Source organism: Ranitomeya variabilis, chromosome 5, assembly GCF_051348905.1.
Source record: "Ranitomeya variabilis isolate aRanVar5 chromosome 5, aRanVar5.hap1, whole genome shotgun sequence".
NCBI classification, from domain to species: Eukaryota; Metazoa; Chordata; class Amphibia; order Anura; family Dendrobatidae; genus Ranitomeya; species Ranitomeya variabilis.
This window is the reverse complement of record NC_135236.1, coordinates 433460814-433486059: the sequence shown is the minus strand read 5'-3', so window position 1 is coordinate 433486059 and position 25246 is coordinate 433460814. Positions and strand designations below refer to the sequence as shown.

Below are 25246 nucleotides of genomic sequence, written 5' to 3'. Positions count from 1 at the left end.
CTGCCCCCAGTGTGACCAGCAATCTGCCCCAGTGTCCAGCAATCTGCCCCAGTGTCCAGCATTGCCCCAGTGTCCAGCACTGCCCCCAGTGTGACCAGCAATCTGCCCCAGTGTCCAGCAATCTGCCCCAGTGTCCAGCATTGCCCCAGTGTACAGCACTGCCCCCAGTGTGACCAGCAATCTGCCCCAGTGTCCAGCATTGCCCCCAGTGTGTCCAGAAATCTATCTGCCCCATTGTCCAGCAATCTGCCCCAGTGTCCAGCATTGCCCAAGTGTACAGCACTGCCCCCAGTGTGACCAGCAATCTTCCCCAGACTTACCCCCACACACCCTGCCGCCGCCGCCTTATGTCCTCCTTCAGCCCCAGTACCCCCGTCCTCATACTCACCTGTCCCACACACTGCACGGCCGTGCCGACATCCCTCGCGCTCTGTCCCGACTCCCGGCGGCGGCGCAGCATCCCATCTGCTTCCTGCTTGTGCGGTCATGTGATACTGTCATTAAGGTCATGAATATGCGCATATTCATGGCCTTAATGAGCGGTACCACGTGACCGCACAAGCAGGACGAGCTGCAGTGCAGACGCCGAGACCATCGCTGGAGCAGGGTCCTGGTGAGTATCGTCTTCAAGGTGGGGCAGGCGGGTGGGGGGGGCCCTGGAGCAGTGGGGGCCCTGGAGCAGTGGGGGCCCTGGAGCAGTGGGGGCCCTACCAGCAGGTGTCTGTGCCTGGGCCCACCGGAGAATCCTCCGGTTCTCCGGTGGGCCAGTCCGAGCCTGGTTCTAAGGATAGGCCATCAGTGTTAAAGTCCCAGACAACCTCTTTAATGTAAATTCAAAAGTATGCCTTCTTTAATCGCAGATGAATTTGACACCAAGGTTCATGTGAAATAAAATGGAAGTTATATATACAAATCCACCTTTTACTTTATATAGGAGCTATGAGTTGCAATATGTTTAAAGGTAATCTGTCACCTGGTTTTTGCCAACTAGAGGAGTAAAATGCTGCCAAGTAGTCCTCTATGTTCATGAGCTCTGTATAACCCCACCCCTTCCCTGATTGGCAGCTTTCTGTCTATACACAATGTACACAGAAAGCTGTCAATCATTGGTGTAGGTGGGGTTATACAAAGCTCAGTATTCAGCGAACTGGTAGATCTGCAGAAGATAACAGTGATTTTATAAAAATTGCAGCAAGCTGCACAGTGACACATTGCGATTCTACCCATGGCTGTTAGGGGCAAATGACAGCTGATCAAATCAGCTGTCATTTGCCAAAAAAGATGCAGGTTCAGTGCCGGAGCCCACATAAAATGCTGGGACAGGTCCCATGATATACTTATACATCATAGGTCGTAAAGCAGTTAATCTGTGGAGCTGTAAGAGGGTTTGACCAAAAACATGAAAATCTCCAGTGCTGTGCGGCATGTGTGCCTGAAGACTGCCATCTAGTGTCCAAAAGGGACCCTGCGGAACCAACTGGATGAGGGAGAGTTTCAGGAGGGATGAATTTGGATGGAACACCAGGTCAGGTGACTTTAATGAAGCAGTTCTCTAGTATAAAAGTCCAGCATACCAAAATGGAAGGAGACTTTGTGCCAAGAGGAAGGGTGGTCTTGACATGTGTGGGAGTAGACCAGGCCAGGGGGACAGCCCACAGCAGGAAGAGTGAGCCAATTACTGTGGGGCGACTGGAAGCAGAACCTAAGCAGCACTGAATGAATATTATAACCCATACAATGCCGGTCAAGGCCTGAATACCATATCTGTGCCCATCATGACCCTGAAACTAGACAACGCTGGTGAAGTCCCGAATACCAGACCTGCGCCAGTCAAGAACAGGGGGAGCTCAGATGATTCCTGTTAAGAGCCGGGGCCATCACCTCACCGGGAACGAGGGACATCCCGCCATCAGTAAAGCACCAAAGATCTGTGAGGTGACTCCTCTCAAGAGAAGATGTCTGCTGTGGTGAACAAGAGACCCATGTGAGGCAGGCCATTGCTTCCAGCACTTATGTATGGTACAGGGTTTGGTCTGGGTAGGACAACAGACAGGTTTGGGGTCGGTTAATGCGAAGGAGGCCTAGCAAAGTCTTGTTAGACTTTGTTAGGAGGACTTGCGCCCTAGCGGAAAGAACCGGAGGCCCCTGTTAAGGCCTGATTTAGAGAAAGAGATAGTACTGTGACTCTAATGATATTAGAAGTACAACCCCTATTAGAAAGCTATAAGAATATCCAACCAAAAACTGATGTAATAGTTAAAGTGAACCTGAGGATTCATTGTATGCCCTGTTTTGTATATTTCATGTGTGATTACCCTGTTTTGCATTGTTTACAATTACTAAAGCTTCTGAAATTTCCCACCACACTTGGGAAATAAACAGATTCATTGGTTACTTCCACTATGTAAAAAAAACCTACAAAAAAAGTGTGTAAGGGTTCCTAATCAAATTTTAACACCACCAGAAAAACTATACCTTTTAATAATATAATTATACAGTATTAAAAATACCCAGACTTGGGGGGAGACTAATAACACTCACATATATCAATGACACAAATACAATGACTAATTTTACAATACGATATATGAAGAAGGGGGGATTATTACACCCTAGTAGGCCCTAACGAAGCCCTACATGTCTGTGGAGGTTGGCACCCTAGTTGTTGACGACATGGCGTCCCCGCTCAACGTCGGTGTTCCTGGGGTCCCTAAGTCACCCTGACATACCAAAAAATGGGATGCACAAAATGTTAAAATTTCAATAAATATCTCACAGAGCACAAAAACAAATTAAAAAATGTTGACAAAACTAAGTTTTAAGAACATTTGTTTAAATCACAACATGAAAGTAAGGTTAATGATATAGCTTTCATTTCAAAATATTTAGTTTTACTCAAATTAGTTGATGCAAAAATGAGCAAACTCCACATCAAAAACTACTACATCTATTATTTTGTATGACCTAAATGATTTTTAAGCACAACACCGAGGCATGGAATGAACAGGTTCGCGACATATTGTTGTTGTGCTCCTCTGGTTTAAGTGTGTGTTCTCTACTCTTGTACAGTTTATGTTTAAGAATTTATTTAATACATAATTATTATAATTATTCAAAATTATGCGTTACCAGCTGAAGAGCCCGGTGTTGCCTGGGCATAGTAACTAACTGTGGTTAGTTATAAGAAATTATGATTATCCTCCATCCCATAGTCCAGTGCCCATACACCAATCAAACATCCTCCATCCCATAGTCCAGTGCCCATAAACCCATCACACATCCTCCATCCCATAGTCCCGTGCCCATATACCCATCATACACATCCTCCATCCCATAGTCCCGTGCCCATATACCCATCATACATATCCTCCATCCCATAGTCCAGTGCCCATATACTGATCACACATCATACATCCCATAGTCCCATGCCCATATACCCATCACACATCCTCCATCCAATAGTCCCGTGCCCATATACCCATCACAAACATCCTCCGTCCCATAGTCCTATGCCCATATACCCATCATACATATCTTCCATCTCATAGTCCAGTGCCCATATACTCATCATACATCCTACATTCTATAGTCCCATGCCCATATACCATCATACATATCCTCCATCCCATAGTCCCATGCCCATATACCCATCATACATATCCTCCATCCCATAGTCCAGTGCCCATATACCCATCGAACATATCCTCCATCTCATAGTCCAGTGCCCACCTACCATCACACATCCTCTATCCGATAGTCCACTGCCCATATACCCATCACACATTCTCCATCCCATAGTCCCTTGCTCATATACCCATTACACATCCTCCATCCCATAGTCCCATGCCCATATACCCAGTCCAGAGCCTCTCACCTAGCCAAATTAGTTCTCATGCTTTGCACTGATGAGGGCCAACAGCCCGAAACATCGTGTCTGCGAATTGAGATACTGATTTGGCTTTTATCCTAAGTCATATTGCAAGACTCGTTAAAGGGTTGATTGTGACTTGTAGGATCGCTACTTCTAATAGGTGGCGCTATAGAGTTTAAGTCCTCTTTTTCTCAGAAGAGGCAATTTTCATATTTAATTTCCCAGAGGAGCATTGCACAGGGAATAAGCCTCCTTACCTTGACAAGCCAGCTGGTATGTCACTCTCCATAAGGAGAAACGTTACCCCTTATACCCCAGTCCAGAGCCTCTCACCTAGCCAAATCAGTTCTTATGCTTTGAACTGACGAGGGCCAACAGCCCGAAACACCGTGTCTGCGAATTGAGATACTGATTTGGCTTTTATCCTAAGACATATTGCAAGACTCGTTAAAGGGTTGATTGCAACTTGTAGGATCGCTCCTTCTAATAGGTGGCGCTATAGAGTTTAAGTCCTCTTTTTCTCAGAAGAGGCAATTTGCATATTCATATACCATCACACATGCTCCATTCCACAGTCCAGTGCCCAAATACCCATCATACATATCCTCCATCCCATAGCCCAGTGCCCATACACCTATAATACATCCTCCATCCCATAGTCCAGTGCCCATATACCCATCATACACATCCTCCATCCAATAGTCCTGTGCCTATATAGGCAACATACACATCCTCCGTTGCATAGTCCCATGCCCATATACCCATCATACATATCCTCCATCCCATAGTCCAGTGCCTAGATACCATCATACATTTCCTCCATCCCATAGTGCCATGCCAATATACCTATCATACATATCCTCCATCCCATAGTCCCATGCCCATATACCCAAATGTATATCCTCCATCCCATAGTCCTGTGTCCATATACCCATCATACACATCCCATAAGGGATGGGGGCAGTGTTCTGGATCACTGCGTTGAGAAACACGTGATGGTGTCTCTGCAGTGTTGGATGTTTTGGTCTCCCCGAGGTCATTCATCTGTTCCTTCATAGCCTTTCACCAGGCACTGCTCCTAATAGCCAGTTTCCTACTCCACACTGATGAGGGGCAAAAACCCCGAAACAGCTGTTTGTGGATGGATACCATGCTTGGCATAGGTGGTCTTCCTTTATTGGATATTCTCCTTTATTGGATGCTGCCCTTCCCGTGGTTGTTCCTTCCCGGAGAAAGGCCTGGCTATTCATTGCTTGCGTTGAGAAACACGTGATGGTGTCTCCGCAGCTTACTTTACATGCATATACCCATCATACATATCCTCCATCCCATAGTCCAATGGCCATACACCCATCACACATCCTCCATCCCATAGTCCAGTGCCCATATACCCATCACACATCCTCCATCCAATAGTCCCGTGCCTATATACCCATCACATACATCCTCCATCCCATAGTCCCGTGCCCATATATCCATCACACATCCTCTATCCCATAGTCCAGTGCCCAAATACCCATCATACATATCCTCCATCCCATAGTCCAGTGCCCAAATACCCATCATATTCATCCTCCATCACATAGTCCCATGCCTGTCATGGTTCTCAATGACAAGAGAACTACAGAAACGCATAAATCAGGACTAGCTCTTGGATGATGGAAGCTAGAGCTGACCGTGAGCTAAACCTACCGCACAACTAACAGTGGCCGGGTAGCGTGCCTACGTAGTCCCTAGACGCCCAGCGCCAGCCGGAGGACTAACTAACCCTGGCAGAGGAAAAACAGGCCTAGCTTACCTCAAGTAGAAATTTCCCAAAAAGGTGACAGAAGCCCCCCACATGTATTGACGGTGAGTTCAGAGGGAAAAGACATACGTAGTATGAAGGCAGGTTCAGCAAAGCGAGGTCCACTTACTAGATAGTAGGAAAATAAGAAAGGGAACTTCACGGTCAGCTGAAAACCCTATTTACAAAACCATCCTGAAATTACTTTAAACTCAAGTCTCAACTCATGAGACTGGAGTGGTAATTTCAGCTCACAAGAGCTTCCAGCTACAGCAAAATACAATAACTGTGAACTGGAACAAAAATGCAAAATAATACTCAGGACAAAAGTCCAACTTAGCTGATCAGAAGACTAGGAGCAGGAACATGCAACAGAAAGCTCTGGTTACATTGATGACCGGCAAGGCAATGACTGAGCAGCAAGGTTAAATAGGAAACTCCCATATCCTGGAGGAAACAGGTGAACAGAGAAGAGAAGACAAGTCCAGTACCACCAGTGACCACCGGGGGAGCCCAAAACCAAATTCACAACAGTACCCCCCCCTTAAGGAGGGGGCACCGAACCCTCACAAGAACCCCGAGGGCGATCAGGATGAGCCCTATGAAAGGCACGGACCAAATCAGAGGCATGAACATCAGAGGCTGTCACCCAAGAATTATCCTCCTGACCGTAACCCTTCCACTTGACCAAATACTGAAGTTTCCGTCTGGAAACACGGGAGTCCAAGATCTTCTCCACGACGTACTCCAACTCACCCTCAACCAACACCGGAGCAGGTGGCTCAACGGAAGGCACAACAGGTACCTCATACCTGCGCAATAATGACCGATGGAAGACATTATGAATAGAAAAAGATGCAGGGAGTTCTAATCGAAAGGACACAGGGTTAAGAATCTCCAAAATCTTATACGGGCCGATGTACCGAGGCTTAAACTTAGGGGAAGAAACCCTCATAGGGACAAAACGGGATGACAACCACACCAAGTCCCCAACACGAAGATGAGGACCAACACGACGATGACAGTTGGCAAAACGCTGAGTCTTCTCCTGAGACAACTCCAAATTGTCCATTACCTGCCCCCAAATCCGATGCAACCTATCCACCACAGCATCCACTCCAGGACAGTCCGAAGACTCCACCTGACCAGAAGAAAAACGAGGATGAAACCCCGAATTGCAAAAAAATGGAGAAACCAAAGTGGCAGAACTGGCCCGATTATTGAGGGCAAACTCCGCCAACGGCAAAAAGGCAACCCAGTCATCCTGATCCGCAGACACAAAACACCTCAAATAAGTCTCCAATGTCTGATTAGTTCGTTCGGTCTGGCCATTAGTCTGGGGATGGAACGCAGACGAAAACGACAAATCAATGCCCATCCTAGCACAGAACGCCCGCCAAAATCTAGACACGAACTGGGTCCCCCTGTCAGAAACGATATTCTCCGGAATGCCATGCAAGCGAACCACATTCTGAAAAAATAGAGGAACCAACTCGGATGAGGAAGGCAATTTAGGCAAGGGAACCAAATGAACCATCTTAGAGAAACGGTCACACACCACCCAGATAACAGACATTTTCTGAGAAACAGGGAGATCAGAAATAAAATCCATAGAGATGTGGGTCCAAGGCCTCTTCGGAATAGGCAAGGATAACAACAATCCACTGGCCCGAGAACAACAAGGCTTGGCCCGAGCACAAACATCACAAGACTGCACAAAACCTCGTACATCTCGAGACAGGGAAGGCCACCAGAAGGACCTAGCCACCAAATCCCTGGTACCAAAGATTCCAGGATGACCTGCCAACGCCAAAGAATGAACCTCCGAGATGACTCTATTGGTCCAATCATCGGGAACAAACAGTCTACCAGGCGGGCATCGATCAGGTTTATCCGCCTGAAACTCCTGCAAGGCCCGTCGCAGGTCCGGGGAGACAGCAGACAATATTACACCATCCTTAAGAATACCGGTAGGTTCAGAATCACCAGGGGAATCAGGCTCGAAACTCCTAGAAAGGGCATCCGCCTTCACATTTTTAGTACCCGGTAGATATGAAACCACAAAATTAAACCGAGAGAAAAACAACGACCAGCGCGCCTGTCTAGGATTCAGGCGCCTGGCAGACTCAAGATAAATCAAATTCTTGTGATCGGTTAATACCACCACCTGATGTCTGGCCCCTTCGAGCCAATGACGCCACTCCTCAAAAGCCCACTTCATAGCCAAAAGCTCCCGATTACCAACATCATAATTTCGTTCAGCAGGCGAAAACTTTCGAGAAAAGAAAGCACAAGGTCTCATCATGGAGCAGTCGGAACCTTTCTGCGACAAAACTGCCCCCGCTCCGATCTCGGAAGCGTCGACCTCAACCTGAAAAGGAAGAGTAACATCAGGCTGACGCAACACAGGGGCAGAGGAAAAGCGGCGCTTAAGCTCCCGAAAGGCCTCCACAGCGGCAGGGGACCAATCAGCAACATCAGCACCCTTCTTGGTCAGATCAGTCAAAGGTTTAGCAACATCAGAAAAACCAGTAATAAATCGACGATAAAAATTAGCAAAGCCTAAAAATTTCTGAAGGCTTTTAAGAGAAGAAGGCTGCGTCCAATCACAAATAGCCCGAACCTTGACAGGGTCCATCTCAATGGACGAGGGGGAAAAAATGTACCCCAAAAAAGAAATTTTTTGAACCCCAAAAACACACTTAGAACCCTTCACACACAAGGAGTTAGACCGCAAAACCTGAAAAACCCTCCTGACCTGTTGGACATGAGAGTCCCAGTCATCCGAAAAAATCAAAATATCATCAAGATACACAATCATAAATTTATCCAGGTATTCACGGAAAATGTCATGCATAAAGGACTGAAAAACTGAAGGGGCATTTGAAAGACCAAAAGGCATTACTAGATACTCAAAGTGGCCCTCGGGCGTATTAAATGCGGTTTTCCACTCATCCCCCTGCTTAATTCGCACCAAATTATACGCCCCACGGAGATCAATCTTAGAGAACCACTTAGCCCCCTTTATTCGAGCAAACAGATCAGTCAGCAGTGGCAGAGGATACTGATATTTGACTGTGATTTTATTCAAGAGTCGATAATTAATACACGGCCTCAAAGAGCCATCTTTCTTAGATACAAAGAAAAAACCGGCTCCTAAGGGAGAGGAAGATGGACGAATATGTCCCTTTTCCAGGGACTCCTTAATATATTCTCGCATAGCAGCATGTTCAGGTACAGATAGATTAAATAAACGACCCTTTGGAAATTTACTGCCCGGGATCAGATCTATGGTACAATCGCAATCTCTGTGAGGAGGTAGTGAACCAAGCCTAGGCTCCTCAAAAACATCACGATAATCAGATAAAAATTCCGGAATCTCAGAGGGAATAGATGACGAAATGGAAACCAAAGGTACGTCCCCATGAGCCCCCTGACATCCCCAGCTTAACACAGACATTGCTTTCCAGTCAAGGACTGGATTATGGGCTTGTAGCCATGGCAATCCAAGTACCAGAACATCATGTAGATTGTACAACACAAGGAAGCGAATCGTCTCCTGATGGTCTGGATTCATACGCATAGTCACTTGTGTCCAGTATTGTGGTTTATTACTAGCCAATGGCGTAGAGTCAATACCCTTCAGAGGTATAGGAACTTCCAGAGGCTCTAAATTAAACCCACAGCGCCTGGCAAAGGACCAATCCATAAGACTCAAAGCGGCGCCAGAGTCGACATAGGCGTCCGCGGTAATTGACGACAAAGAAAAAATCAAGGTCACAGATAAAATAAACTTAGACTGCAAAGTGCCAATTGAAATAGACTTATCAACTTTTCTTGTACGTTTAGAGCATGCTGATATAACATGAGTTGAATCACCACAATAGAAGCACAACCCATTTTTTCGCCTAAAATTCTGCCGTTCGCTTCTGGACAGAATTCTATCACATTGCATATTCTCTGGCGCCTTCTCAGGAGACACCGCCAAATGGTGCACAGGTTTGCGCTCCCGCAAACGCCGATCAATCTGAATAGCCATTGTCATGGACTCATTCAGACCTGTAGGCACAGGGAACCCCACCATAACATCTTTAACGGCATCAGAGAGACCCTCTCTGAAATTCGCCGCCAAGGCACACTCATTCCACTGAGTAAGCACAGACCATTTGCGAAATTTTTGGCAGTATATTTCAGCTTCCTCTTGCCCTTGAGACAGGGCCATCAAGGCTCTCTCAGCCTGAATCTCTGAATTAGGTTCCTCATAAAGCAACCCCAAAGCCAGAAAAAACGCATCCACATTGAGCAACGCAGGATCCCCTGGTGCCAATGCAAATGCCCAATCCTGAGGGTCACCCCGGAGTAAGGAAATTACAATCCTGACCTGCTGTGTGGGGTCTCCAGCGGAGCGAGATCTCAAAGACAGAAACAACTTACAATTATTTTTGAAATTCTGAAAACGAGATCTATCCCCGGAGAAAAATTCTGGTAAAGGAATTCTAGGTTCAGATACAGGAGCATGAATAACAAAATCCTGTAAATTTTGAACCTTCATAGTAAGATTATTCAAACCTGTAGCTAAACTCTGAGGATCCATTTTAACCAGGTGAGATCAGAGTCATTCAAGGATTAGAAGGAGAGAGAAAAAAAAAACTGCAATTTAAGCAGAAATGCTAAAGAGCCAACTATTGAGCAAGCTCAAAGAAAAAAAACAAATTTGCAGAATTCTTTTCACTCCTTTCTTCTGCCAATAGTTTTAACACATGGCCGGTCATACTGTCATGGTTCTCAATGACAAGAGAACTACAGAAACGCATAAATCAGGACTAGCTCTTGGATGATGGAAGCTAGAGCTGACCGTGAGCTAAACCTACCGCACAACTAACAGTGGCCGGGTAGCGTGCCTACGTAGTCCCTAGACGCCCAGCGCCAGCCGGAGGACTAACTAACCCTGGCAGAGGAAAAACAGGCCTGGCTTACCTCAAGTAGAAATTTCCCAAAAAGGTGACAGAAGCCCCCCACATGTATTGACGGTGAGTTCAGAGGGAAAAGACATACGTAGTATGAAGGCAGGTTCAGCAAAGCGAGGTCCACTTACTAGATAGTAGGAAAATAAGAAAGGGAACTTCACGGTCAGCTGAAAACCCTATTTACAAAACCATCCTGAAATTACTTTAAACTCAAGTCTCAACTCATGAGACTGGAGTGGTAATTTCAGCTCACAAGAGCTTCCAGCTACAGCAAAATACAATAACTGTGAACTGGAACAAAAATGCAAAATAATACTCAGGACAAAAGTCCAACTTAGCTGATCAGAAGACTAGGAGCAGGAACATGCAACAGAAAGCTCTGGTTACATTGATGACCGGCAAGGCAATGACTGAGCAGCAAGGTTAAATAGGAAACTCCCATATCCTGGAGGAAACAGGTGAACAGAGAAGAGAAGACAAGTCCAGTACCACCAGTGACCACCGGGGGAGCCCAAAACCAAATTCACAACACATGCCCATATACCCATAATGCATATCCTCCATCCCATAGTCTCATGCCCATATACCCATCATACATATCCTTCATCCAATAGTCCCGTGTCCATATACCCATCATACACATCCTCCATCCCATAGTCCCATGCCCATATACCCATCATACATATCCTCTATCCCATAGTCCCATGCCCATATACCCATCATACATATCCTCCATCCCATAGTCCCATGCTCATTGCTCATATACCCATCATACATCCTCCATCCCATAGTCCAGTGCCCATCTACCCATCATACATATCCTCCATCCCATAGTCCAGTGCCCATATTCCCATCACACATCCTCCATCCCATAGTCCAGTGCCCATACACCCACCAAACATATCCTCTATCCCATAGTCCCATGCCCATACACCCATCATACATATCCTCCATCCCATAGTCCCATGCCCATATACCCATCATACATATCCTTCCTCCCATAATCCAGTGCCCATATACCCATCACACATCCTCTATCCCATAGTCCAGTGCCCATATACCCATCATATATATCCTCCATCCCATAGTCCCGTGCCCATATACCCATCATACATCCTCCATCCCATAGTCCGGAGCTGGGTGACGCTAAGCAGGGAGTTCCTGGAGATGTGCTGTTATGTAACCTGGCAGTGCGGATCTGTGTGCGGCCGCTGATGATGCAATTTTCTGCGCCGGTAACAATAGAGCACGGCAGTAATAGAGGAGGGAGTGATTCATTTCTGTCGTGCTCTGAAATGAAAGATGCTTAGTGATTGGGTGGGGCTATGTGGAGTGGGCGTGGCTGTTACACACACACATACACTCATTTTTATATATATATATAGATAGTTAAACTTAGGCTACTTTCACACTTCCGTCTTATGGCCATACGTCGCAATGCGTCATTTTTGCATCCTGCAAAGTTGCCCGCAGGATGTGTTTTTTCTCCATAGACTTGCATTAGCCACGCATTGCGACGTATGGCCACACGTCGCATCCGTCGTGCAACGGATGCGTCGTGTTTTGGCGGACCATCGGCACAAAAAAGTTCAATGTAATGTTTTTTTGTGCGTCATGTCCGCCATTTACGACCGCACATGCGCAGCCGAAACTCCACCCCCTCCTCCCCGGAACTCACAATGGGCAGCGGATGCGTTGAAAAACTGCATCCGCTGCCCACGTTGTGCTACATTTAGCACAAGGTACGTCGGGTCGACGGTTTGCGACAGCCCCATACCGACGGAAGTGTGAAAGTAGCCTTAGAATTAGACTTACCTGTGGTTGAATTCTTGTTAATTACAATTTTGCAGTCTAAACTTTAGCTTTGTTCCTAAGACAGTAATAGGGGTGTACTCATTTTTGCAACCTGGTTTTGAATGAATTTGTTAATAAAATACATTTTTTGGTATGCAAATTAACAAATTTTGTCTAAAGTCAATTGTTCACATTTGTGGTAGAATTTTGTAGTATTGTATGCCATAGAAAAAGGAAACTAAAGATTTTCGGACAAATCTATTGATGTTTACTGATTAATGCTGAGTACTGTAAATAACCCATTATCTCCTAATTTGGTCTTAAAATCAGAAATAGAACATGGACAGCACACAGCCATTTCACATAAATGTGTGACTATAGCCTAAGGGAGGTTGTTTTGCAAACAATAGTATTAAGGTACCTTCACACGAAACGACTTTGTAACGATATCGCTAGCGATCCGTGACGTTGCAGCGTCCTCGCTAGCGATATCGTTTAGTTTGACACGCAGCAGCGATCAGGATCCTGCTGTGATGTCGCTGGTCGCTGAATAAAGTCCAGAACTTTATTTGGTCGTCCGATCGCCGTGTATCGTTGTGTTTGAAAGCAAAAGCAACGATACCAGCGATGTTTTACACTGGTAACCAGGGTAAACATCGGGTTACCAAGCGCAGGGCCACGCTTAGTAACCCGATGTTTACCCTGGTTACCAGCGTAAAAGTAAAAAAAACAAACAGTACATACTCACCTGCGCGTCCCCCAGCGTCTGCTTCCTGACACTTACTGAGCGCCGGCCCTAAAGTGAAAGTGAAAGCACAGCGGTGACATCACCGCTGTGCTGTTAGGGCCGGAGCTCAGTCAGTGTCAGGAAGCAGACGCTGGGGGACGTGCAGGTGAGTATGTACTGTTTGTTTTTTTTTACTTTTACGCTGGTAACCAGGGTAAACATCGGGTTACTAAGCGCGGCCCTGCGCTTAGCAACCCGATGTTTACCCTGGTTACCCGGGGACCTCGGCATCGTTGGTCGCTGGAGAGCGGTCTGTGTGACAGCTCCCCAGCGATCAAACAGCGACGCTGCAGCGATCGGCATCGTTGTCGCTATCGCTGCAGCGTCGCTTCGTGTGAAGGTACCTTTACTCCCATCGTCTCTCTGCATGTCGTACAGTACCAATCTACTATATATATAATTGTCTAAGGGTCACTTCAATCTTTCTGTCTGTCCTTCTGTCTGTCACGGATATTCATTGGTCGCGGTCTCTGTCTGTCATGGAATCCAAGTCGCTGATTGGTCGTGGCGAAATGCCCACGACCATTGCCATGACCAATCAGTGACGCGCACAGTCCGGAAGAAAATGGCCGCTCCTTACTCCCCGCACTCAGTGCCCGGCGCCCGCATACTCCCCTCCGGTCACCGCTCACACAGGGTTAATGCCGGCGGAAACGGACCGCGTTATGCCGCGGGTAACGCACTCCGTAACCGCTGCTATTAACCCTGTGTGTCCGCACTCAGTTCCCTGCGCCCGCATACTCCCCTCCGGTCACCGCTCACACAGGGTTAATGCCGGCGGTAACGGACCGCGTTATGCTGCGGGTAATGCACTCCATAACCGCTGCTATTAACCCTGTGTGTCCCCAATTTTTTACTATTGATGCTGCCTATGCTGCATCAATAGTAAAAAAATGTAATGTTAAAAATAATAAAAAAACAGAAAACCTGCTATACTCACCCTCCGTAGTCCGCCGAGCCGGCCGCCGTCGGCGGAGCTTCGGTGGATCCCAAGCGTCGGTAACCGCTTCCTGGATCCAGGCGCCAACGGAAGGTGAGTATATAACTATTTTTTATTTCAATTTTTTTTTTTAACAGGGATATCATGCCCACATTGCTATATACGTGGGCTGCGCAATATACTACGTGGGCTGTGCAATATACAATGTGGGCTGCGCAATATACAACATGGGCTGCGCAATATACTACGTGGGCTGCGCAATATACAACGTGGGCTGCGCAATATATTACGTGGGCTGCGCAATATACAATGCGGGCTGCGCAATATACAACGTGGGCTGCGCAATATACAACGTGGGCTGCGCAATATACTACGTGGGCTACGCAATATACAACGTGGGCTGCACAATATACTACGTGGGCTGCACAATATACAATGTGGGCTGCGCAATATACAACGTGGGCTGCGCATTGTACAACGTGGGCTGCACAATGTACAACGTGGGCTGCGCAATATACTACGTGGGCTGCACAATATACGTGGCCTGCGCAATATACTACGTGGACTGCGCAATATACTATGTGGGCTGCGCAATATACAACGTGGGCTGCGCAATATACTATGTGGGCTGCGCAATATACTACGTGGGCTGCGCAATATACAATGTGGGCTGTGAAATATACAATGTGGGCTGCGCAATATACTACGTGGCTGGGCAATATACTACGTGGGCTGCGCAATATACAACGTGGGCTGCACAATATACTACGTGGGCTGTGCAATATACTACGTGGGCTGCGCAATATACTACGTGGGCTGCGCAATGTACAACGTGGGCTGTGCAATGTACAATGTGGGCTGCGCAATGTACTGCATGAGCTGCGCAATGTACTGCATTGGCTGTGCAATGTACTGCATGAACTGTGCAATGTACTGTGTGGCTGTGCAATGTACTGCGTGGCTGCGCAATGTACTGCGTGGGCTGTGCAATATACTACGTGGGCTGTGCTATACACTACGCATGCATATTCTAGAATACCCGATGCGTTAGAATTGGGCCACCATCTAGTATGGAATAAATATTTACATCCAGTGACTTACAGCTGATGTCTCATCTTCTGTTGTTTTTTCTCTATCTGTTCAGACTTTTTTGTTGATCACTCCAAACCATGACTCATTTTGTCACACTGGTCTCCTTAGCCTTGAAAATAACAAGGTCACATATATTGTGAACCTGTCTCAAAATACAAATATGTACCACACCACTGATATACAATAAGCCGCACAACATTCAAATTATAAATTGATCAGCCAGGACTTTGATAAGTCCCTGTTTAGCATCTTCTCCCACCCCCAAAATCATTAAATGTTTCCATCCTGTGTCCTCTCTCCCCCTCCCCAATTCAGTATAAGTCCCTGTATAGTGTACTCGCCATTCCCCCATTTTATTGTAAGTCTCTGTATAGTGTTATCTCACCCCCAGTTCATTATTTGTTTCCGTTATGTGTCCTCTCTCCCCTCCCCAATTCATAATAAGTCCCTATAAAGTGTCCTTGCCATCCCCCCATTTCATTGTAAGTCTCTCTATAGTATTATCTCACCCCCCAATTCAGTATAAGTCCCTGTATAGTGTCCTCGCCATTCACCCATTTCATTGTAAGTCTCTCTATAGTATTATCTCACCCCCCAATTCATTATAAGTCCCTGTGCAGAATTATCTCAGATGGTCCTCCTCCACATTGCTTTCTCTCACTGTGTTTGAAAAAAAAACCACACACCTCTCCAGACAATTCCCCACAGTATCTCTTCCTTTCTCTTCTTTCTGGTCAAGTACTTTATAAATGATGCAGACAATGCACTAATGTCATTGTGCCGTACTTGCTTAAGTCATGGAGAAAGCGCTGGGCAAAAAACTGCACGTGTTTTCTTCCGACTCCGCAGCTATTTTCTACTGTAGGCAGCAGAGCTGAACTATCGCCTCCTGCCCAACACACCACTAATAATGAGGGCGGTATGTCCGCTTGGAAAAGAAACAAAGAAGTCAGAGTACAAAAAATAAATAGTATTTGCCATGCCCTAATTTAGAATTGATTGATCGTTTTGGAGTAAATAAGTTTTAAAAACTGCAAGATCCTCTTTGTGAGTCGTAGTAATCCTTTACTTTTTATAAACATAGATATGATTTGTAAGTCCTTACTTAGAGACTACTGTTACTCAATAAGACATGGTAAAGGATTTTTTGCAGGTGCTGAGGTGCCAGGTAGTGATAGGCAGATTTGCATTACACTAAGTCAAAAGCTTATCCTACACTTCTTTATAACTGACACATTAAGCTTTAGAAATACAAGTTTATGCATAACACTTGGAAAATGGCATTTTGACAAAATGTAATATTACAAAGCATAGTCTACATGGAGCTTGTATGTTATCTTTACATTTGCATGAGTTTTCAGTGGGTTCTTGGTTTAATAAATACAGCATACAGTACTGAGCTGACCATTGTCCTATGAAGTTGGCCATTGTGCGTGAAATTAGAAACTAAGCCCTAGGTCATATTTAGAAGTTGTGGTGTCTGCTTTCTAAATCTGGTGACATATCATATTGAAAACAAAAATCTTTTCTCTTCAGAGATCTGTCATGTTAATGAGTTATGGAACAAGTCCGGTCTTTGAATATTTAAGCACATTATCATCTAAAACAAAAGAGAAGAAGTGCATCGTTATCCCAAGTGATGGGCACAGCAAGGAGTAAAATTGTATTTATTTTTTTCTACTTTTTAATTTCTAGTTATGAAATATTCAGGAGTTCAAAATGAGTATTAAGTCAGATTGTTCTGCAGTTTCCATGGATGCAAGAATAATGTTTCACAACTACATTGCATTTACTCATTCACCTAGCAGAAAAGTGTAATGATAGGAGTGATAATTGCACAGGAAAATCTTAAATCTTAGTTTCTCACAATTTACTTGACCTCTGCTTAAAAGTCCCAATACCTGTCAAACTTGGATACTGCAGCGTATTGTTTTGATGACTTCTGGTTTAATCTTTCAGACTGCATAGAAATCCAATCCTGCCCTATCTTCTGCAGGAAACATCAGCAGAACGCAGATATGTATAGCCTGTATTCTGTAAGTTCTTTAAAGGGAATCTATCAGCAGGTTTTTACTATGTAAACTGAAGACAGCATGGAGTAGAGGTTAAAGTGCAGATTTCAGTAATACCTCCTTTGTCAAGCTCTGAGGTTTTGTTTGCTTTTACTGATTGTTTTAGCACCAGTAGCTTATCATTGTTGTAATTAGCTGGTCTGTGCACTCTGGTCTGACACACCCCCTCCTGTGATAAGCAGCTCACTGTCTATAGACATTGCACACAAAGAGCCTGGTGTAGGGGAGGTTAGCTTCTGAGCTCTGCTGCATGCTGCTAAAAGCTGTGATTGTGTCATAATGGCTGCCAAGTAATCTGAGAGATACTTTGTTGGATTTGGCCTCTCTTTCTCAGTCAGGCTGCTCTCATATGAGGCAACAAAAACTTGTTGACAGATTCCCTTTAAGGAGCTATCATATTGCTTATCTATTTAGTGAAACAAGTAATGTGAGTGATATGCATACACATAATGTAGGCCTATATAAGCTACCATTTTTCCTAAGCCTGTGCAAAAGCCAATGTGAAGTTGCTTTTACTTCTTTAAAAAGAATCTAAAAGTAGGATCAACCTCCTAAGCCGTCTATATGGACATTTAGGTAATAGGAGGCTGAATAAAATAATACCTTAATATCTGCAGTCTGAAGTCTTATTCCAGAGATATACGTACGGTACATGAATTCTGTCACCTTGCAAACACATTTGCTGCAGTTCCCATAGCTCTGCTGTATTGTAAAAATATTGCAGCCATGTCTGCCTGTGAGATGAAAGCTGAAGCTAATTGGAAACTGCAGGTGGGTCAGGTATAATCACACACAGCTCTGCAGTGAGATCAGGAGAGCAGGGAGCAGCCATTACATATCACACTGGTAACTCCCCCTTATATTAAAAGTCAGCTCTGCAGGCAGATTCTCATGCAGGTCAGTGTATGATCCATAGTCCTCATAGTTCATTTACATATAAGAAAAAGTGGAGTTCCCTGGAATAAAACATCACATCACAGATATCAAGGTATAATTTTATTCAGCTTACTACAGTGCCTTGCGAAAGTATTCGGCCCCCTGGAACTTTTCAACCTTTTCCCACATATCATGCTTCAAACATGAAGATACCAAATGTAAATTTTTGGTGAAGAATCAACAACTAGTGGAACACAATTGTGAACTTGAATGAAAATCATTGGCTATTTTAAATTTTTGTGGAAATTCAAAAACTGAAAAGTGGGGCGTGTAATATTATTCGGCCCCTTTACTTTCAGTGCAGCAAACTCACTCCAGAAGTTCATTGTGAAACTCTGAATGATCCAATGTTTTCCTAAATGCCTAATGATGATAATAAATATAATCCACCTGTGTGTAATCAAGTCTCGGTATAAATGCACCTGCTCTGTGATAGTCTCAGGGTTCTGTTTGAAGCACAGAGAGTATCATGAAGACCAAGGAACACAACAGGCAGGTCCATGATACTGTTGTGGAGAAGTTTAAAATTGGATTTGGATACTAAAGGATTTCCAAAACTTTAAACATCCCAAGGAGCACTGTGCAAGTGATCATATTGAAATGGAAGGAGTATCATACCACTACAAATCTACCAAGACCTGGCCGTCCCTCTAAACTTTCATCTCAAACCAGGAGAAAACTGATCAGAGATGCAGCCAAGAGGCCCATGATCACTCTGGATGAACTGCAGAGATCTACAGCTGAGGTGGGACAGTCTGTCCATAGGACAACAATCAGTGGTACATTGCACAAATCTGGCCTTTATGGTAGAGTGGCAAGAAGAAAGCCATTTCTCAAAGATATCCATAAAAAGTGTTTCTTAAAGTTTGCAACAAGCCACCTAGGCGACACACCAAACATCAAACATGTGGAAGAAGGTGCTCTGGTCAGATGAAAACAAAATCAAACTTTTTGGCAACAATGCCAAATGATATGTTTGGCGTAAAGGCAACACAGCTCATCACCCTGAACACACCATCCCCACTGTCAAACATGGTGGTGGCAGCATCATGGTTTGGGCCTCCTTTTCTTCAGCTGGGACAAGGAAGATGGTTAAAATTGATGGGAAGATGGATGGAGCCAAATACAGGACCATTCTTGAAGAAAACCTGTTGGAGTCTGCAAAAGACCTGAGACTGGGACAGAGATTTGTCTTCCAACAAGACAATGATCAAAAACTTAAAGCAAAATCTACAATGGAATGGTTCACAAATAAACGTATCCAGGTGTTAGAATGGCCAAGTCAAAGTCCAGACCTCAATCCAATCGAGAATCTGTGGAAAGAGCTGAAAACTGCTGTTCACAAATGATCTCCATCAAACCTCACTGAGCTCGAGCTCTTTGCCAAGGAAGAATGGACATGAATTTCAGTCTCTCGATGTACAAAACTGATAGAGACATACCCCAAGCGACTTGCAGCTGTAATTGCAGCAAAAGGTGGCACAACAAAGTATTAAGTTAAAGGGGCTGAATAATATTGCACGCCCCACTTTTCAATTTTTGAATTTCCACAAAAATGTAAAATAACCAATGAATTTTGTTCAACTTCACAATTGTGTTCTACTTGTTGTTGATTGTTCACCAAAAATTTACATTTGGTATCTTTATGTTTGAAGCATGATATGTGGGAAAAGGTTGGAAAGTTCCAGGGGTCTGAATACTTTCGCAAGGCACTGTATGACCTGCATGCCCATATAGACGACTTAGGAGGGTTTAACTTACTGACAGATTCACTTTAAAGCTTGTGCTGTTTACCATGACATTTTTGTCACTTTGTGAAAAACAAGGTCAGTGTGTACATTTTCTATTTTCTTATTGTTTGTTCGAAAGGTTTGAAGGTCAAACCAAATGCCCTGCTGGATTTCATGTTTATCTAGAGGTAGTGAAGGCAAGGAAAGTCTGATTTACTATATGAAATATATATTTAAACTTTTAAAATTGACAGCTGCTTAACCCCTTAAGGGTCAAGCCACTCTGTAGGTTAATGACCAGGCCTTAGTTTTGTAATCTGACCACTGTCACTTTATGTGGTTATAACTCTGGAATGCTTCAACAATATATGAGATATTGTACTTTATGATAGTCGTAAAATTTCTTCAAAATTTCTTGTGTTTATTTGTGAAAAAAATGTAAATTTTGAAAAAAAATTAGAAATGTTTGCAGTTTTCAAACTTTTAATTCTTATGCCCCTAAACCAGAGTGTTGTGTCAAACAAAATAGTTAATAAATGATATTTCCCTCATGTCTACTTTACATCAGCACAATTTTTGAAACATAATTTTTTTTTTTTGTTAGGAAGTTGTAAAGTTTAAAAGTTGACCAGCGATTTCTCATTTTTCCAATAACATTTACAAAACCTTTTTCTTAGGGACCACTTCACATTTGAAGTGACTTTGGGGGCCTATATGACAAAAAATACCCAAAGGTGATACCATTGTAAAAAAGGCACCCCTCAAGGTGTGTTCAAAACCACATTCAAGATCTTTATTAACCCTTCAGGTGCTTCACAAGAATTGAAGCAATGTGGGAGGAAAAATGAACATTTAACTTTTTTCCACAAAAATTTTACTTTGCACAACATTTTTTTATTTTCTCAAGGGTATCAGGAGAAAATGAACCACAATATTTTTGTGCAATTTCTCGTGAGTACACCAATACCACATGTGTGGAGGAAGACCACTCTTTAGGCACACGGCAGTTCATGTTTTGAACGCAAAATTGCCTGGAATCGAGAGCTGACACGATGCCGCATTTAGTGAGCCCCTGATGTGCCTAAACAGTGGAAACCTCTCACAATTGACCCCATTTTGGAAACTAGAGCCCACAATGGACTTATCTAGATGTTTGATGAGTGCCTTGAACTCCCAGGTGCTTCACATACATTTACAACGTAGAGCCGTGAAAATTAAAAATCACACTTTTTTCCACAAAAATCATCTTTTAGAACCAAATTTTTTATTTTGACAAAGGTATCAGGAGAAAATGGAGGAAAAAATTGTTGTGCAATTTCTCCTGAGTACGCCGATATCCCATGTGTGAAGAAAGACCACTGTTTGGGCGCACGGCAGGGCTCGGAAAGGAAGGAGCACCATTTCATATTTTGAACACAAAATTGGCTGGAATCTAGAGCGGACTCCATGTCGCATTTGGAGAGCCCCTGACACGCCAAAACAGTGGAAATCCCCCCAAGTGATACCATTTTGGAAACTAGACCCCCTCAAGGAACTCATTTAGATGTGTGGTGAACCACTAGGTGCTTTCCAGAAGTTTATAACAGAGGTAAGAAAATGTTAAAAAAAATATTTTTCCTGCAAAAATTTTTTAGCCCAAATTTTAAATTTTCTCAAGGGTAACAGGAGACAAAGGACCCTATAATTTGTTGAGAAATTTCTCCTGAGTGTGACAATACCTCATGTGTGGGTGAAAACTACTTTTGAGGCACAGTGCAAAGCTCAAAAGGGAAGGAGCGCCATATTATACTGCAGATTTTACTATTATGGTTTGAGGGTGCCATGATCCAATGGCAGAACCCCTGAGGTGCCAGAGCAGTAGAACTCCCCATAAGTGACCCCATTTTATGAACTGCACCTCTCAATGAATTAATCTAGGGGTGTAATGATCATATTGATATCAAGGGTTTGTCACAGAATTTTATACAATTGGGTAGTGAAGAAAAAAATAATTAACTTTTTACCACAAAAAATTTGTTTTAGCCCCAGATTTAACATTTTCACACAATAAGTGGGTAAAATTGGCACCAGAATTTGTCCCACAATTTCAGCTGAATATAGAAATACACCACTTGTGGCTACACCACAAGTACTGCTTAGGCATATGGAGAGTCTTGGTAGGGATGGAGTGCTATTTGCCTCCTGGAGCGCAGATTTTCCTAGAACAGTTTGTGGACTCCATATACAGAGCCCCCTAAGTGCTAGAAAGCAGAATCCCCTCCTCCCAAGTGACCCCATTTTGGAAGCGCAGTGAAGCCCGAAACGGCCATCGTCAGCACTGGCTCGCACATCCGAATAACCTGTTCTCCTAGCCACGATATTTTAGGTTTTGAGAATAAAGCATGAAGTTTTAAGGACCGGTGAGTGCTATCAACATTATTCTGCTTTTCTGCCTCCTATATTTCTCTTAACAGATGACGGACCTGAGTGGGGACTTTCTTGCTTTGTGGATTGAGTTGAAGCTTCTATTGGGAACATTTTACATAACGTTTGGGATCACAATAATCTGGCGCTCTACGCTGAGCACATACTTTGGGGTTTCAATCTAAATCTCCAAGCTATGTGACAGATGAAACCCCCAGTGGATCCATTCACTATAATGAGGCAGTAGAGTTACTGTGGACTCCGTATGGCCTCTATTCAGTGTTATCCTTCTTATCAGTGGTGCACAAAACTATGGTGGACCATGTTTTTATGCATGCCTAAAAAGACGGACAATGGATTATATACGACACTTAAAGTCATTGGAATAAGTGCTCAAGTAGGGTATCTATCCCACAATCAATATAAGTAAAAAAAACTTGGCACTCAAAATGTAAGCGCTTATCACAGGCGACGCAGCTCGCCATATTCCCTGCACCAGGACACATGATTTATTCATCAAGCAGAAAACAGTTTCTGATGAAGGTTTATACCCAGACCAAAAATGTTTAATTGATCGCTGTATGCAAAATAAATTGGAACCCTTTTTTTCAACACAACACATTTTGAGTGCCGAGTTTTTTACTTATCAAAAGACGGACACCGCCGGATCATAGGACCTATGGCGTTCACAGTGCCTCTAACTAAGGTCACCAATGACCTCTTAACCGCCAAGAGCAAGCGACACTACTCTGTTCTCCTCCTCCTCGACCTGTCGGCTGCCTTTGACACAGTGGACCATTCCCTATTATTACAGACCCTCTCATCCCTTGGCATCACAGACTTGGCCCTATCCTGGATCTCATCATACCTAACAGACCGGACATTCAGCGTCTCCCACTCACACACCACCTCCTCACCTCGCCCCCTATCTGTCGGAGTCCCACAAGGTTCAGTCCTAGGGCCCCTGCTCTTCTCCATTTACACCTTTGGCCTGGGACAGCTCATAGAATCTCATGGCTTTCAGTATCACCTCTATGCTGATGACACACAGATCTACATCTCTGGACCAGATATCACCTCCCTACTAACCAGAATCCCTCAATGTCTGTCCACTATTTCATCCTTCTTCTCCGCTAGATTTCTCAAACTTAACATGGACAAAACAGAATTCATCATCTTTCCCCCATCTCATGTGACCCCCCCAACGAACCTATCCATTACAGTAAATGGCTGCCCACTCTCCCCAGTCCCACAAGCTCGCTGCCTCAGGGTTATCCTTGACGCTGATCTCTCCTTCAAACCACATATCCAAGCCCTTTCCACTTCCTGCCGACTTCAACTCAAAAATATTGCACGAATCCGTTCATTCCTCAACCAAGAATCTGCAAAAACCCTAGTCCATGCCCTCATCATCTCTCGCCTTGACTACTGCAACCTCCTGCTCTGTGGCCTCCCCTCAAACACTCTCGCACCCCTCCAATCTATTCTAAACTCTGCTGCCCGACTAATCCACCTGTCCCCGCGCTATTCTCCGGCCTCTCCCCTCTGTCAATCCCTTCACTGGCTCCCCATTGCCCAGAGACTCCAGTACAAAACCCTAACCATGACGTACAAAGCCATCCACAACCTGTCTCCTCCTTACATCTGTGACCTCATCTCCCGGTACTTTCCTACACGCACCCTCCGATCCTCACAAGATCTCCTTCTCTACTCCCCTCTTATCTCCTCTTCCCACAATCGTATACAAGATTTCTCTCGCATATCACCCCTACTCTGGAACCCTCTACCACAACACATCAGACTCTCGCCCACCATCGAAACCTTCAAAAAGAATCTGAAGACCCACCTCTTCCGACAAGCCTACAACCTGCAGTAACCACCGATCGACCAAACCGCTGCATGACCAGCTCTACCCTCACCTACTGTATTCTCACCCATCCCTTGTAGATTGTGAGCCTTCGCGGGCAGGGTCCTCTCTCCTACTGTACCAGTTATGACTTGTATTGTTCAAGATTATTATACTTGTTTTTATTATGTATACCCCTCCTCACTTGTAAAGCGCCATGGAATATATGGCGCTATAACAATAAATAATAATAATAATAATAATAATAATATCTGCCTCACTATAGGGAATCTTCTGCCAGGGTTCTGTCTGAATCACATATTTCAGAGATTTATATGGAACCCCGGTATAAGCGCTCAGTGTAGAGTGCAGGATAAATGTGCACCGACCCTTACTGCGATCTTTGGGAGGCAGATTAATTGTATTTATTTTTTACGCTGCTCCTCGTGCAGTATAAGTAACTAGGCAACTTTATTCTTTGGGTCGGTGCGATTACAACGATACCAGATTTATATCTTTTTTTATGTTTGGCTTCTGTCACACACTAAAAGACACTTTTTTTGCAAGAAGAAGTTTTTGCATCACCATATTTTGAGAGTTATAATTTTCCATATTTCGGCCCACAGAGTCATGTGAGGGCTTGTTTTTTGTGGGACAAGCTGGCTTTCTTATTGGTAGCATTTTCGGACACATATTTTTTGATTGCTTTCTATTCTGATTTTTGTGAAGGCAGAATTAACAAAAACCAACAATTCAAGAATTGTTTTTTTTCTGTTCTGCGTGTGGTAAAATTGATAAGGCAGTTTTTTCTTTTGGTCAGTACAGCGATGCCACATTTATATTTTTTTATGTTTTGGCGCTTTTACACAATAAAAACTCCTATAGAAAAAATAATTATTTTTGCATTGCTTTATAATGAGAGCTATAACGTTTTTATTTTTCCGCTGATGGAGCTGTATGGCGGCTCGTTTTTCTGGACAAGGTGTTGTTTTCAGTGATTTTATTTACATTCATCTTTTTAA

General features: G+C 44.1%; 1 protein-coding gene across 10 annotated transcripts in view; it reads left to right on the top strand.

Annotated features, from left to right (window-relative positions):
* Positions 1-25246, top strand: part of KCNC2 (potassium voltage-gated channel subfamily C member 2) — a 395439-nt gene that overhangs the window by 242739 nt on the left and 127454 nt on the right. The gene's annotated exons all lie outside the window — the stretch shown is intronic.